Raw genomic sequence first — 13,275 nt, forward strand, 5'->3', positions numbered from 1 at the left:
TTTTTTTTTCATTTTTATGAGATCCAAAAATTGTTATTTTTTCTTTTTATCGCTAATGTTTTTGGTGTCAAGTCTAAGACTTCTTCATCTATCCCTGCATTCTGAAGGTTTTCTCCAACACATTTTTCTGAAGGTTTTGTGGTTCCATATTTTATGTTTAAGTCCATAAACCATTTGAGTTAATTTGAAATTAATTTATTTATTTCTTTATTGTGCTGCTTGGGATGGATGGAACTCAGGGCTTCATGCATGCCAGGCATGAGGGATATCCGCATCCTGAGCACACTTTTTAGATGGAGTATGAGTTTGAGTCACAGTACAGGGGTTTTTTGCCAATGGATTTCCAAGTGCTCCAGCACTATTTGTTGAAAGACTTTCTTTCTTTTATTAATTGATTCCTCACCTTTGTTAAAATCAATGGGACATATTTGTGTGAGTCTCTTCCTTGGCTCTGTATTCTGTTCCATTGGTTCCTGTGTCTGTTCCTCCATTAACTCCACAGAGTCTTGACTAGTGAGGCTAAGTAAGTCTTGAAATTGGGTAGCCTGATTTCTCCTATTTAATTATTCTTTTTCAAAAATGTTCTAGTTATTCTAGTTTCCTTGCCATTCCATATAAATTTTAGAATAGTCTTGTCTATATGTATGACATCTTGCTGAGATGTTTATTTCAAGTGTGCTCACATTTTTACATGAAGCATTTTTTTGGCTATTACTTTATAACCTTTATCAGATTAATCTCACATCTCTATTATCTTGTCATTGGTATCTATTGATTGCATTTTCTAATTCTGTTTGTAACCTTTCCATTTTTTGATATAAGTGATTTTTTTCATTGAAATAGAGCACTTTCAGGTATTATGTTTGGAGACCCTGGAACACTTTTAAATCTTCTCTTTTATTTGGTTTTATCTGACAGTGCTCTGGCAGAGGAAGTAGGGATTGTGGAAGGGAAGGTGATGCCTCAGATTTCCAGGAAAAGTCCAGTTTTCCATTGGCTTCTGTTGATACCCGCAGGGTTAGGGTTCCTTGGCCCTGGGGCCTTGTGATACCTCTCTGACTGGGATGGGTGAGATGCCTCCCCTCCTGCTTCTCTCATGCCGCCTTGGACACTATGGGGTGGTGCAGGGCTTGTGACCATCTAATGGGGGAAAAAGACCAGCTCCCTACTATAGAAACACACCATAGCAAGTCACCTTATCACAACAGAGTGGGGCTACCAGTGTTCTGGGTGACATTTGGCTAAAGTACAACCATTATTATCTCAGTTTTTCCTGTTTTGTGATGCTGCATCTTTCCTGGTACTTCCCCTAGACATAATAGGTTTTTATTGGGTTTGTTTTGTGTGCATTACTGAATTGTCAACTTTTCCAGTTCAAAGTTCCAGAAAAGCCAGACCAGGGAACTCATCATTGTGCCATTCTTTGGATCCCAAAGTTCATAGTTAGTCTGCTTCTGTCTCTCCACCTGTCAGAGTCTTTGTTTGTGTTAAATATAATGTTCATGGAACTTTTTGTCTTTCAGGTTTTTTAAAATTTATTAATTTTGAGATGGGGTCTTGTTATATTACTCAGGCTGATCTTGAACTCCTGGGTTCCCGTGATCCTTCTGCCTCAGCCTTTTGAGTAGCTGGAACTACAGGTGCAAGTCACCTTGCCTGGCTTGTACTCAGCAGAAGACTAGGGAAGAGTATATCCTCTCTATCTTGTAGGAAACATAAGTTTCCATATGTGTAAAAGTTCTTGGGAAGCCAGGGTTGGGAAGGATTGGCACAGGCTGTCCACTCCATGAGGACAGGAACTGTGCTTATCTTTTAGGTGTTATAATGTGCTCCTCAAAAAATGTCAGAAAAGATATTATGAATGAATGGATGGATGAATGGAAGAATGAGCAAATGAATAACAGAATGAACCAGCAACCAGACTGATCCACATTCACCTACACCTCTGAATATAAGGCATTCATGGCCCCAGAACCAGAGGAAGGCTGGAGCAACAAGTGGCTCCAAAGGGCCCCAGGTATGTGTGTTGGGGGTGGGCAGCAGTCAGATAGGAGGTTACTTGAACAAAGGATGCAGAACTTAAAGAAACTCCACTTATCCAGGAGCTCTTTACTGGAAACATATCTGTCTTTCTTTTTTGTTCTTCCAGATCCTTTATTTATTGCAACATCCTAAATAAATTTTTTTTTTTTTAACAAAGAGTATATCCTGAGCAACTTTTGTCTTTGGAAGTGCCTTTTTCAAGACTTAATCTTCAGGGATTTGCAACAAAAAGAAAACATTATTCATCATGTCCTGAAATAACACTTGGATGAGTGCTGGGTCTGGAATTGTATTCTCTGTTGTATGTTTTGTCTAATGTTCACAGGATGTTCACACTTGCGGTTCCATGAAATCTTTATTTTAAGTGTTTACTTACCTCTTTTTCTAGAGAAAAGGAGGATGGGAAGGGAAAGGGATGATGTGAAGGTCACTTAAAGGTCTTAGATGGTGGTGCTATTAGGGCCTTTAAATGAGACTTGCTCTTCAAGCACTTTCAAGTATTTTTGTTTTAATCTGGGGTGCTGGGAGGGAACCCAAGGTTACGCACATGCTAGACAAGTGCTCTACAACTCAGCTACTTCCCTAGCCAACTCTTTGATCTCCTAGCATAAGGCACCAAGTTTATTTATTTGATACCTTTATTTTATTTATTTATTTTTATGTGGTGCTGAGGATGGAGCCCAGTGCCTCACATGTTCGAGGCAGGCGCTCTACTGCTGAGCTACAGCCCCAGCCCCAGGGCACCAAGTTTATAAGCTCTTAAGTATAAATTTCCACATTGTTAGAAAACAGAAGGGGACATAATCATTTGATTTGTGAATGTGAGGTCACTAGCCCTATATGGACTAAATGAGACCCCAGCCTGCTGTTGGTGTGTAAAAACCCTGAAAATATTACTTTTCTTTTACTTCATTACTTTTCAAGTCTGGAGGGTGAGACAGAACTGAACTGAGCTCTTAGTACTTCTTTTAATTGCCATTTAGTGGTAACTCTCCTTTAGTCCTGAATTTAAAAAAATGTAGTTGTAGATGGACAAAATGCCTTTATTTTATTTGTTTATTTGTGGTGCTGAGGATCAAACCTATTGCTTCACACATGCTAGCCTGAGCTACAGCCCCAGGCCTCCTGCCCTGAATTTTAAAAATCCCAGCCACCAGAACATGGGTTCCCAAATTGCACATGGGTGCAAGTTGGGAAAAGCAGAAAATCAAACAAGTCTTATTTTCTACTCTCTTAAACCGAATTATAGAATGAAAGGAGATCATATATGTTTGGGAGGGAATGTTTTAATGTAGCCAAGTCATTTTCCTTCTTCCACTTCTAATGAATAGCTTGGAAGAAGTTTTCTGCAACATCTCATTCCTTAACAAGAATGTGTGTGTGTGTGTGTGTGTGTGTGTGTGTATGTGTGTGTGTGTACACACATATATATGTTGTTATTTTTTAAGTTTATTTTATGCAGTGTCGTGACTAGAACCCAAGGCCTCACACATGCTAGGCAAGTACTCTACCATTGAAGTATACCTTCAGCCCATGAGACTTACAAGTATCTTAGTCTTAGTACTAACTAAAGCTGCCCATTTGCCAAGCAACTAGTTTTTGCTTTCATCTGAATCTTGGAACTGAACTTGTTTCCTAACACTGGTATAGAGAAGTAGATTTGAAATAGATAAATGGAGATCTGGCACCCTGGGCAGCTTCTTTCTTGAGCCACTGAATGTTTTCTATAATAACTTGAGGTGTAGTTGACATAAATTCTATCTATTAAAAGCAAATAGCATTATACACATATATATATTTTTTGGGGGGGGGTAGTTGGACACAATACATTTATTTATTTATCTATCTATCTATCTATTTATTTTTTATGTGGTGCTGAGGATCAAACCCAGGGCTTCACACGTGCTAGGCAAGCATGTACCACTGAACCACAACCCCAGCACCCCATTATTTTTTTTTTAAAATATCTTTTAGTTGTAGATGGACACAGTATCTTTATCTTATTTATTTATTTGTTCGTTTGTTTATTTATTTTTATGTGCTGCTGAGGATTGAACCCAGTGCCTCACACGTGCCAGGCAAGTTCTCTACCACTGAGCCACAACCCCAGACCCCTAAATTTCATTCTTGTTAGTAAATTTACAGAGCTGTACAGTCATTATCAGAATCTAATTTTAGAACATTTACATCATTCTCCAAAGATCCTTTCATTTTCCTATCCCCACTTCCAGGCAACCACAAATCTACTTTCTTTCCTGTATAGATTTGGCTATTCTGGACATTTCTCTCAGTACAATAAGACACTATGTTCCTTTTTGTGCCCCTTTCTTTCATATAGCATAATGTTTCTATGTTTTAATATGTATCAATACCCTGTTCTTTTTTATTGACAAATGATACTGCATTGTATGAATAGACCAACACATATTGATAATCCATTTATTAGTAGGTGAATATTTAGGTTGTTTCCATTTTTGGCTAATTATGAATAATGCTGTGAACACGTGGGTACAAATTTTCTGTAGACATGTTTTTAGTTCTTTTGGATATAAATAGGATCTATATATGGAATTGCTGGGTCATATGGTAACTATGTTTAACCATTTGAGGATCTACCAAGCTATTTTACACAGTGGCCATACCAACTGACATTACCCTCAGCAGTGTATGAGGGCTCTGATTTCTCCACACCCTCACCAGCACTTGTTATTGTCCCTCTTTCTTAATTATAGTCACCCTAGTAGATATAAAGTGGAATCTCATTGGGGTTTTGATTTGCATTTCTCTAATGATTAGTGATAGCATTTTCTCATGTGCTCATGAGTCATTTAGTATCTTTGGTGAAATATCTATTCTAATCCTTTGCCCATTTTTAAAAATTGGATTATTGTCTTTTGTGATTTAGCTCAAGAATTCTTTTTATGCAGTCATGCTTCATTTAATGATGAATATACATTCTGAGAAATACTTATCAGGCAATTTTGTTGTTATGTGATTATAATAGAGTTTACTTATGTAAACTGAAATGGCTTACTAGATTTGTAATCTTATGAGACCATAATATTTGTGGTGCATCACTGAGCAAAAATCATTGTGTAGTACATGACTATTCTGGATACTTCAGATATGTAATATATCAGATATATAGTACACAAATATTTTCTCCCATTCTGTAGCTTTTCACTTTCTCCTTGGTGCCTTTGAAGCACAAAGTTTCCCATCTTGATGAAGTTCAATTTAGTACCAGATCTAAAGAAATCTTTGCCTAACTCAAGGTCGCAAATGTTTTAGCTGTTACAATCAGGGCTGTCATCAATGGTGTGTTGATTTTATGTGAGATGTGAAGGAAAGGTCTAAACTCATCTTTTTGCGTGCAGACACTGGTTGTTCCAATATATAAATCATTATGCTTTGGCTGCTGCCTTCCCCCTTCTGTGACTTCAGTGTGCCCTTCCTGGGCTGCAGTCTCACCTGCCACAATCTTATTCCTTTAGTTCATTGGATCCACAGAGTGTCTTGAAGCCACCTAATTACAATTTTCCAGAAGAGAGAATTGGACAGTGTAGTCCATTCTAGATCAGGTGACAACCTCTGGTCCAATCACATGTGCCCAAGGGTGTCAGGATGAGATGCAGTAACTCCTCTGGTTGACAGGACCCATCCCTAGGTGAGATGATGTCTCAGAGAAGGAGGCTTGTTATAAGATAGGTAAATTCCCTCAGAAGTGTATACTTGAGGGTCATTGTCGCAGATTCAGCTTTGTGAATTCCCTATGAACTATCTTTGATATTTCCAGCTATGGGTTTATAGGTCTTCTCCCCCAAACTTCTTTGGATTTCCCTATGAGCATTCAAATAAACATATGAAGCAATTGAATAGTTGACAACATTAAAAACTTAAATGACAACATGAAAAACTTAAAAATTTCATATAAAAATCCAGATTCTATGCTTTATTTTTAAAATAGGCAGATCTAGGCCTACCGCAGGTGGTGGCATCTGAGGGGCAGCAGTCCTCTGCAGATAAAGAATAGAGTCTGCATGTTTTTCCAGTGTCACCACTCATGATCCCCTGTACATGGTCCCCTGTTCTCATTAGCTTTTATTTCTTGGCTCTGCAAAAGTTTGCATGTGTATGTCCCCTTATATAAGTGCCATGTGTGCCACTGCCTGCTTATAATGTCATCTACCTCTCCAGTCTTACCCAAAGAGTGACTCAACCCAGCACTCTGCTAGATTCTGAGTCAGCCACATTCCTGCAGCATTGGGCTCTGAATGACATTTGCTATTTGCAGTCTGCTCTGTGTACCACAGAAGGTGGCATTGATAAGCCTGGATCTTTCATGGAAATTATGCTCTGGCCAGACTTATGAGAATATTCAGTAACTAGAGCACCCTCTTGCATGGTGCCTTTTTCTTGGAATTAGAGCAAAGAAATTAATGTTCTGACTGACTTCACTAGAATAACCATCTATGCAAATTAAGAAGATGGTAGAGCAGCTTGCTTGGAATGGGGAGTGGTGGTGAGTTGGTTTAGAATGTACAAAGAAGGAATCCCAAATGCTTACTTTTTATTTAAGAAAATAAAATATGTACAAGGCATGTAGAAAGCATTAATTTTTTACTTGAAGTTATTATTTTGTTTTTGTTTTTTAAATAGGATTGCAGTTAGGTTTTTCCCTGTTATCAAACTAATACAATCTCATCATTGAAATCTTGGGGAGTACCTAAGATAATAAATGCCATCCATTACCCAGAAAAAACTACCACTAACATAACATAGATTCACCCTAAGTCTGAGCTCATGGGTTAATAGCAATGGCATCATCCTGTATAAAATATGTCTTTTATGAATTTTATTTCATCATAAGCATTTTCTCATATCATTACCAATCCTCCAAAGATGATATGATTAATGGCAGCACAGTGTTCTATTCTGTAGGTAACCTATTGTATGAATCCATTTTCTGTTACCACAACAAAATACCTGAGGCAGGCTAACTGTATAAAGAAAAGAGATTATTTAACTCACAATTTGGGAGGCTGAAAGTCCAGAATCAGGCAGTCCTGTTGCTTTGGCCTTTGGTGAGGGCCTAACAGTGAATAGCATCATGGTGGGAGCAGGAGCAATAAGGAAAGGTCACCTGACAGCACGAGAGAGAGAGCTTTTGTGGCAACTTGCTTTCTCAGGATTTCAGGAGTCCCACAGAACTACCTTAATTGCTTCTGAGGGCACATCCCCAATGACCCAACTTTCTCCCAGGAGGCCCTACTTCTTAGAGGCTCCAACACTTCCCAGTGGCCTCATAGACTGGCAACAAAGACTTATTAACGCACGGGCTTTTGGAGGAGACTCATCTAACCACAGCTTTGGTCATGGCGTGTCACTTCAGAATCAGAAACAATGGACACACTCCATGTCCTAGAGTGGCTCCCTGTTTAGTTGAGGAAGAATCACCTGAAGAAAGAAGAATAATGCCACAGGAGAGTTAATAGAAAAGGGGGATATAAGGGGGAGTGTTACATATATTGTGGGGAGACAGGAAGAGGAGGAATTAGGAGCTTCAAGGCAAAAGGGTGTACCAGACATGGGCAGAAGAACCGGCCTAGGCACCGAGGGGTCAGAATGCTCACTTGCACTTTAGCCCTAACACACGTTTCCCAAACTTATCATTTTGTGCTTCAGGCACTGTCAGTGAATTTCTCCCAGTTCTTCAACTTTGGCTCCATGCTTCAGTCTTTCTATATCTTGGCCTCAAGTAGCTCTTCCTTCCTCCTGGTTAATGTCTACTCATCCAGCTCACACATAACTTCTCCTGTGTCCTTCCTTACATGGCATTCCACCCTGGGAGAGTCAGTTGCTCCTTCTTTTCTCCTGCCACCTACTGTGATCTTACTTCAGTCATTACACTTGTTCCAGATTCATTCTAGACTTCTTTATTGTTTTCGATTCTGTCTCTCTTGTGCCTTTTTTCTCATGCTAATTTATAACTCCTTAAGGTCAGGAGCACTGTATCAGTTAGCATTTGATTTGACTGTGTTTGATGGAAAAATCCAAGTAACAGTGGCTTTAGTGAGATAGAGTTAAGGTTCAGAAGTGGGCAGTCCCGTATTGCTGCTTCCCCTTCCTCATTTTGTGTCTGTTCCTTATGGTCCCAAGATGAATGCTTAAACTCTGTTCATCATATCTGCATCCCAGCCAGCTGGAACACTGAAGAGCCAAAGTACAGCACACACCTGCCCTTCAGAGTAGGAACTTGAAACTACACTTCCATTTATATTCCATTGGAAGTTAGTCTCCTGTTTACACCCAGCTACAGAGGAAATTGGAAAATATCTCTAGTCTAAAAAAGCGGTATTCTATTCCTAAATACCAAATGAGTCTATAAATAGCTTTTGCCATAGTGGAAAACAGGGAGAGATCAAGGATGATTCATTTTAGCCTGAATGGGCCAGAAATGGAAGAAAACACAACAGTTGGAATAATTGAGCCCCTCTGTACGTGAGACACTGTATGAGGTGCTTTGGGTACTATATCTAAAACCAACATCTGCAGTTTTTACTTAAGTAAATAATTGCCTTTGAGAAAGATGAAAAATTTCTAATCTGGAATCAGATCAAAGCTACCTCTTCTTGCATGCTCCTCATGATGGGGAGCTCGCAGTTTCTCAAGCTAACTTTGCATTGTTGTTTACATTGGTTTTTAGAAAGTCCTCCATTGCTTTGAGCTGAAAACCATATTCCTGGGCTGGCAATGGGTGGAGTAGTTCTAGGCACAAATTCTTCAGTTAGATCAATGGCCTGTCCCCCAGAAAATATCTGTCAGTGTCACATATTTAGTCATCATGTCTGGAGGGGGCAGCCGCTAGGGATGCTGCAGAAAGGACAACGTCTATGGCAACAGACAGTGACTGTGTGAGCGTTTAATAATTGGTGTATGAGGAGCACTCAGGTTTTGGCTTCTTACTGTCTTACTTTCTGAGCTTACATCAGCTTCCTGGGTGTAAAAGGAATGTTGACTGCCTGTTTATTTGCTGGCATGTGGATGTGATTGGATTAGACTGTTTGAAGTCACTCTAGTAAAAGGCCCCACTCCAGCTAATGGGTTTGGTCTGTAGCCATTGCCTTAATTAAAAACAAATGATTTGCTTGTACACTCAAGTCTCTTAGAGAAGGGTGCATCTTTGTTTTTTACTTAATAGTCTTTACTTTGCAGAACTTTCCCACCGTGCCATCTCAGCAGATCTTCCCAATGACCCAGTGCTACATACAGCCTCAAGGTGTCTTCTTGCCATCCCAAAATATCCTTGTCCCAAGTGCCTCTGCCAGCATCCATTCTCTTGGCCCAGAGCACCCCCTCTTGCCTGCATCTTCTGCATTCTGGTTTTTACCTCATAGGGGATGTCCTAGATCCAGCTGGTATCTCCTGTGCCATGTAAGACCAAATAAGGATCTGTGTGCCCATATATCTCCTACCCTCTTTGCTAGAGCCCCTGGCTTTCTTTTTATAATGTGTACAGGGAAAACCATTCATGTGTTTGCTTTTCAATGTGGAGATGCCCAAGGGATGGATAAGTGCCTTACTTAATCACCTCACTGACTGGAGCCTGTTCAGACTGGCATGAGAGGCACAGTGCAGGGCTGGCTTCCTGGGCCCAGCGTACACAGGGCCTTCAGTCTGGTGGAATGCTGTGCTGTCACCATCTTCAAATTCTTAACCACTTAAACATTTTTTTATTTGGGGGTTGGGGTTATTGCTCAGTGGTAGAACACTTGCCTGGCACACTTCAAGGCCCTGGGTTTTGTCCTCAGCACTGCAAAAAATAAAAAGTTGATTTTTTTTTTTCCATTTTTGACTGGGCTCCCCAATTAGGTAGCTGGTCTTGTGTGGGACATTAAGTAGATGATGATTTCTACTGACCATAAAAGAAAAATCCCTTTCCACAGGCCCCTGGTGCTGCCCTCCCTATGTATTTGTAGTCTTAGTGCCTGGGTCCCATTGGTCCTCAAGGCTTCTCCTTCCTTGGAACTGTCCTACCATTCCTCAGATCGCTCTCTAAGGCTTCACCTACTTCCCTGGAACTCCCCCCAGCATTTTTCAGGCTGAGTGACACATCTCTTTGCTGCTCTCTCTTGTGTGCTTGGGTTTTTCTAGGCTTAGTGCCTGGGTCACATTACTCCCAAAGGCTTTTCCTCTTCCTCAGAACTGGCTCTGCATTCCTTAGTCAAGCACAGGGAGTACCATTGGTACTGCAGTGGCCTTCCAAGGACTTAAGTCCTGAAACTTTTGAAGACAAAAGTGGATTCTCTTCCTCCCAAAGCAGATCATGGAGCTAAAAGAAATCTTTCACCAGAAAAGATTTGTTGAATGAGTAAGCTCCTAGCAGAGATCCTTAAGAGTATTCTTGTCTCTCATTCAGTAATTCATTCTTTTTCTTTTTGCAGTGCTGGGAATGGAACCCAGGGCCTCTCACTTCCACCGAGCTACAACATACCCAGCTTCACATTTTCCTTTTTTTTTTTTTTTTGTTTTGTTTTTTGGTACTGGGGGCTGAACCCAGTGTTGCTTTACCACTGAACTACAAGCCCAGCAGCCCTTTCTATTTATTTTTTGCTTTGAGACATGGTCCTGCAAAGTTGTCCAAGCTGGTTTTGAACTTGGGCTTCTCCTACTTCATCCTTCAGAGTAGCTGGGACTACTGCTCACCACTGTACATAGAAATCTTTTTTTTAAAATCAAAAATGAAAAATATAGATTTTTTAAACAAAGACAAACCATTGTCTGTCAAATTAATTATTACATGATAGTTTTCACAGAATTTTAAACGAGTAGTGCCCCTTTGTGTGTCCAGCACTAGGGCAAAGACAATTGAAAATCTTTGAAAAGAAGGGAGAACAGAGCTGCCTTGAGAATGCCTCCAGTACAGAATTATTTTAGGGAACTACTTTCTGCTTTCTTCTCACCGAAACAATAAAAAATAAATTCCTTCCTTCCTTCGTTAGCCTCCTTTCTGCCTTTTGAAGGAGGTTGTGACAACTGCAGTGGATTTTGACTTGGTCAGGGCTGAAGATGAAGCAGCTGCAATGAATTTGGCATTAGATGTAGGGATGAAGAAAGATATTTGCTGCTGTTGTAGGTTTGTGGCTTGTCTTCATAGAGGTGATGACCAAAACATAAGGAAGTAAGTGGAGAAGATCTCTGAGGCAGTAGAATGACAGCGACAGGGCAGGACTTGGTGTCGCACAAAGAAATGGTATTGAAGTCAGAGAAGCAGGGAGTGTTCTGATTGCAGGTGACTGTGCAGAGCTGGAGGGGAACATGGAAACCCACCTCAAGAGAGGCTCTAAAGAGGAGAAAAGCTCTTAGAGATCTCCCAAAGCTTTTCCAGTGAAGTATCTTGAAAAGGTCCTTGCACAAGGATCAGATGCCTTGGAGTCCTGATTTTTGTTTGGAATATGATGTGGATTTTGCTGGGCATGATAGGGTGTACATCTGTGATCCTGGCAACTTGGGAGCTGAGTCAGTATGATTGCAAGTTTTAGGGCCAGCCTCAGCAACTTAGCAAGGCCTTACTTCAAAGTAAAATTAAAAGGCTGGGGATGTAGCTCAGTGGTAGAGGCCCTTAGGTTCAATCCGTAGTGACATACATACACCAAAAAACAAAAACAAAAAACAAAAAAAACAAGTGCTATGGATTTAGCCTTCTGCTTGAGAACTTACAAATTTTTCTTATTATAAAAATAATTTGATTTTTGCTAAATTATTCAGAGAAATCTGCCCTCTTTGTTAGTGTGCCTCAGTGTTCTTAAAATCATACTACTTACTGAATCTTCAAATCTAACAACATCTCTTTCTATAAGACTTAAGACCTCCCTTCCCTTCCCACTTTTTTTATTTGGGTCCTGAGTATCCCCCAAGGGTCTGTTTGTTGAAGTGTGGTCACCAGGGTGGCACTATTGGGAGGTGATGGAACCTGTAAGAGGCGGGGGCTACTACTGGGAGGTCTTCAGGTCATAGGGCCGGTCATTTAAGAGGATTATGGAACCTCAGGCCTTTCTATCTCTTTCACTTCCTGGCCATGAGGTGGGCACTTTATTCTGCCATTTGCTCCCCACTGTTTCCATCCAGCATTCCTACCAGAAGCTTAAAAATAATGGGCCTGCCTCATCCTGGATTGTAACTTACAAAACCATGAGCAAAATAAACCTTTCTTTCTTCATAAATTGATTATCTCCAGTATTTGTTATAGTTTTGAAAGCCGATAAACAGCAAAGGATCAACAATAACAGAGGATACAGCCTGCTTTCTGTGTTGCCTTCACTTGCAAAGGTTTTGTTACATAGTTATTACTTGACATAGTGTAATAACAAAAATATTTTTTATTTATCAAATGAAAAAGTAAATTAGCAGATATGCTTTTCAAATACCATAATCCTCTTCCCATTTCTCCTATTTTAAGTTGATTTTTGCATTGCTGGGGATGGAAATCCAGGGCTTTGCACACAGTAAGCACCTGCTGTACCACTGATGTACATCTTTAGCCTGAGAACCTTTGTTCTTAGGGATATGCTAGATGTGTTTCATGATTTCTATACCTTTGTTACATCCCCTTGACCTGCCTGCCCCCCATGTAAGGGATGCTTTCAGCTGCTAATAAAAATCCCCCTTGACAGTGATTTCAGTAAAAATAGACATTTCATTTTTTCCAATGCTAACAAGTCTGGAGGGAGGAGATTCCAGGGTTGATTTAACAGTTCAGGAATAAGAGGTTTTCTTCGTATTTCCCTGATGATCCCACAATGACTGCCATAGCTACAAACATCACTACCTCACTTCCTTTCAGGAAGAATGGGACATATGGGAGAGAATGCTTTTTCTTGTTTTGCTCCTTTGCAGAGATGAAGAACTCTCTCTGAACCCCACCTCTATTTTCTTGGCCACATTTGTGTCTTATGGCCACTCCTAGATCAACCACTTCCAAAGAAAAACTAGATTTCTATATTCAGCTTAGACCAATTAGGATGGATTCCACTTTCCCAGAATATGTGCAAAATGAGACTTTCATAAATTACTTACCTATTTTGTTTAGGCCAAACTCCCTCACTAGAACATGACTTAATGAGAGTGAATATTTTTTTGTCTTATTTCATTCACTGCCATGTCCCCAACACCTAGAGCAATGCCAGGAATTCAATAAAAAATCATTGAATAAATGAGGAAGAAGTGAGGTAG

General features: G+C 40.1%; 1 protein-coding gene across 2 annotated transcripts in view; it reads left to right on the forward strand.

The window, feature by feature from the left end:
• Hrh1 (histamine receptor H1) overlaps positions 1-13,275 on the forward strand; it is a 94,638-nt gene that overhangs the window by 77,833 nt on the left and 3,530 nt on the right. The window lies entirely within an intron of this gene.

This window comes from Marmota flaviventris, chromosome 20 (assembly GCF_047511675.1).
Source record: "Marmota flaviventris isolate mMarFla1 chromosome 20, mMarFla1.hap1, whole genome shotgun sequence".
NCBI lineage: Eukaryota > Metazoa > Chordata > Mammalia > Rodentia > Sciuridae > Marmota > Marmota flaviventris.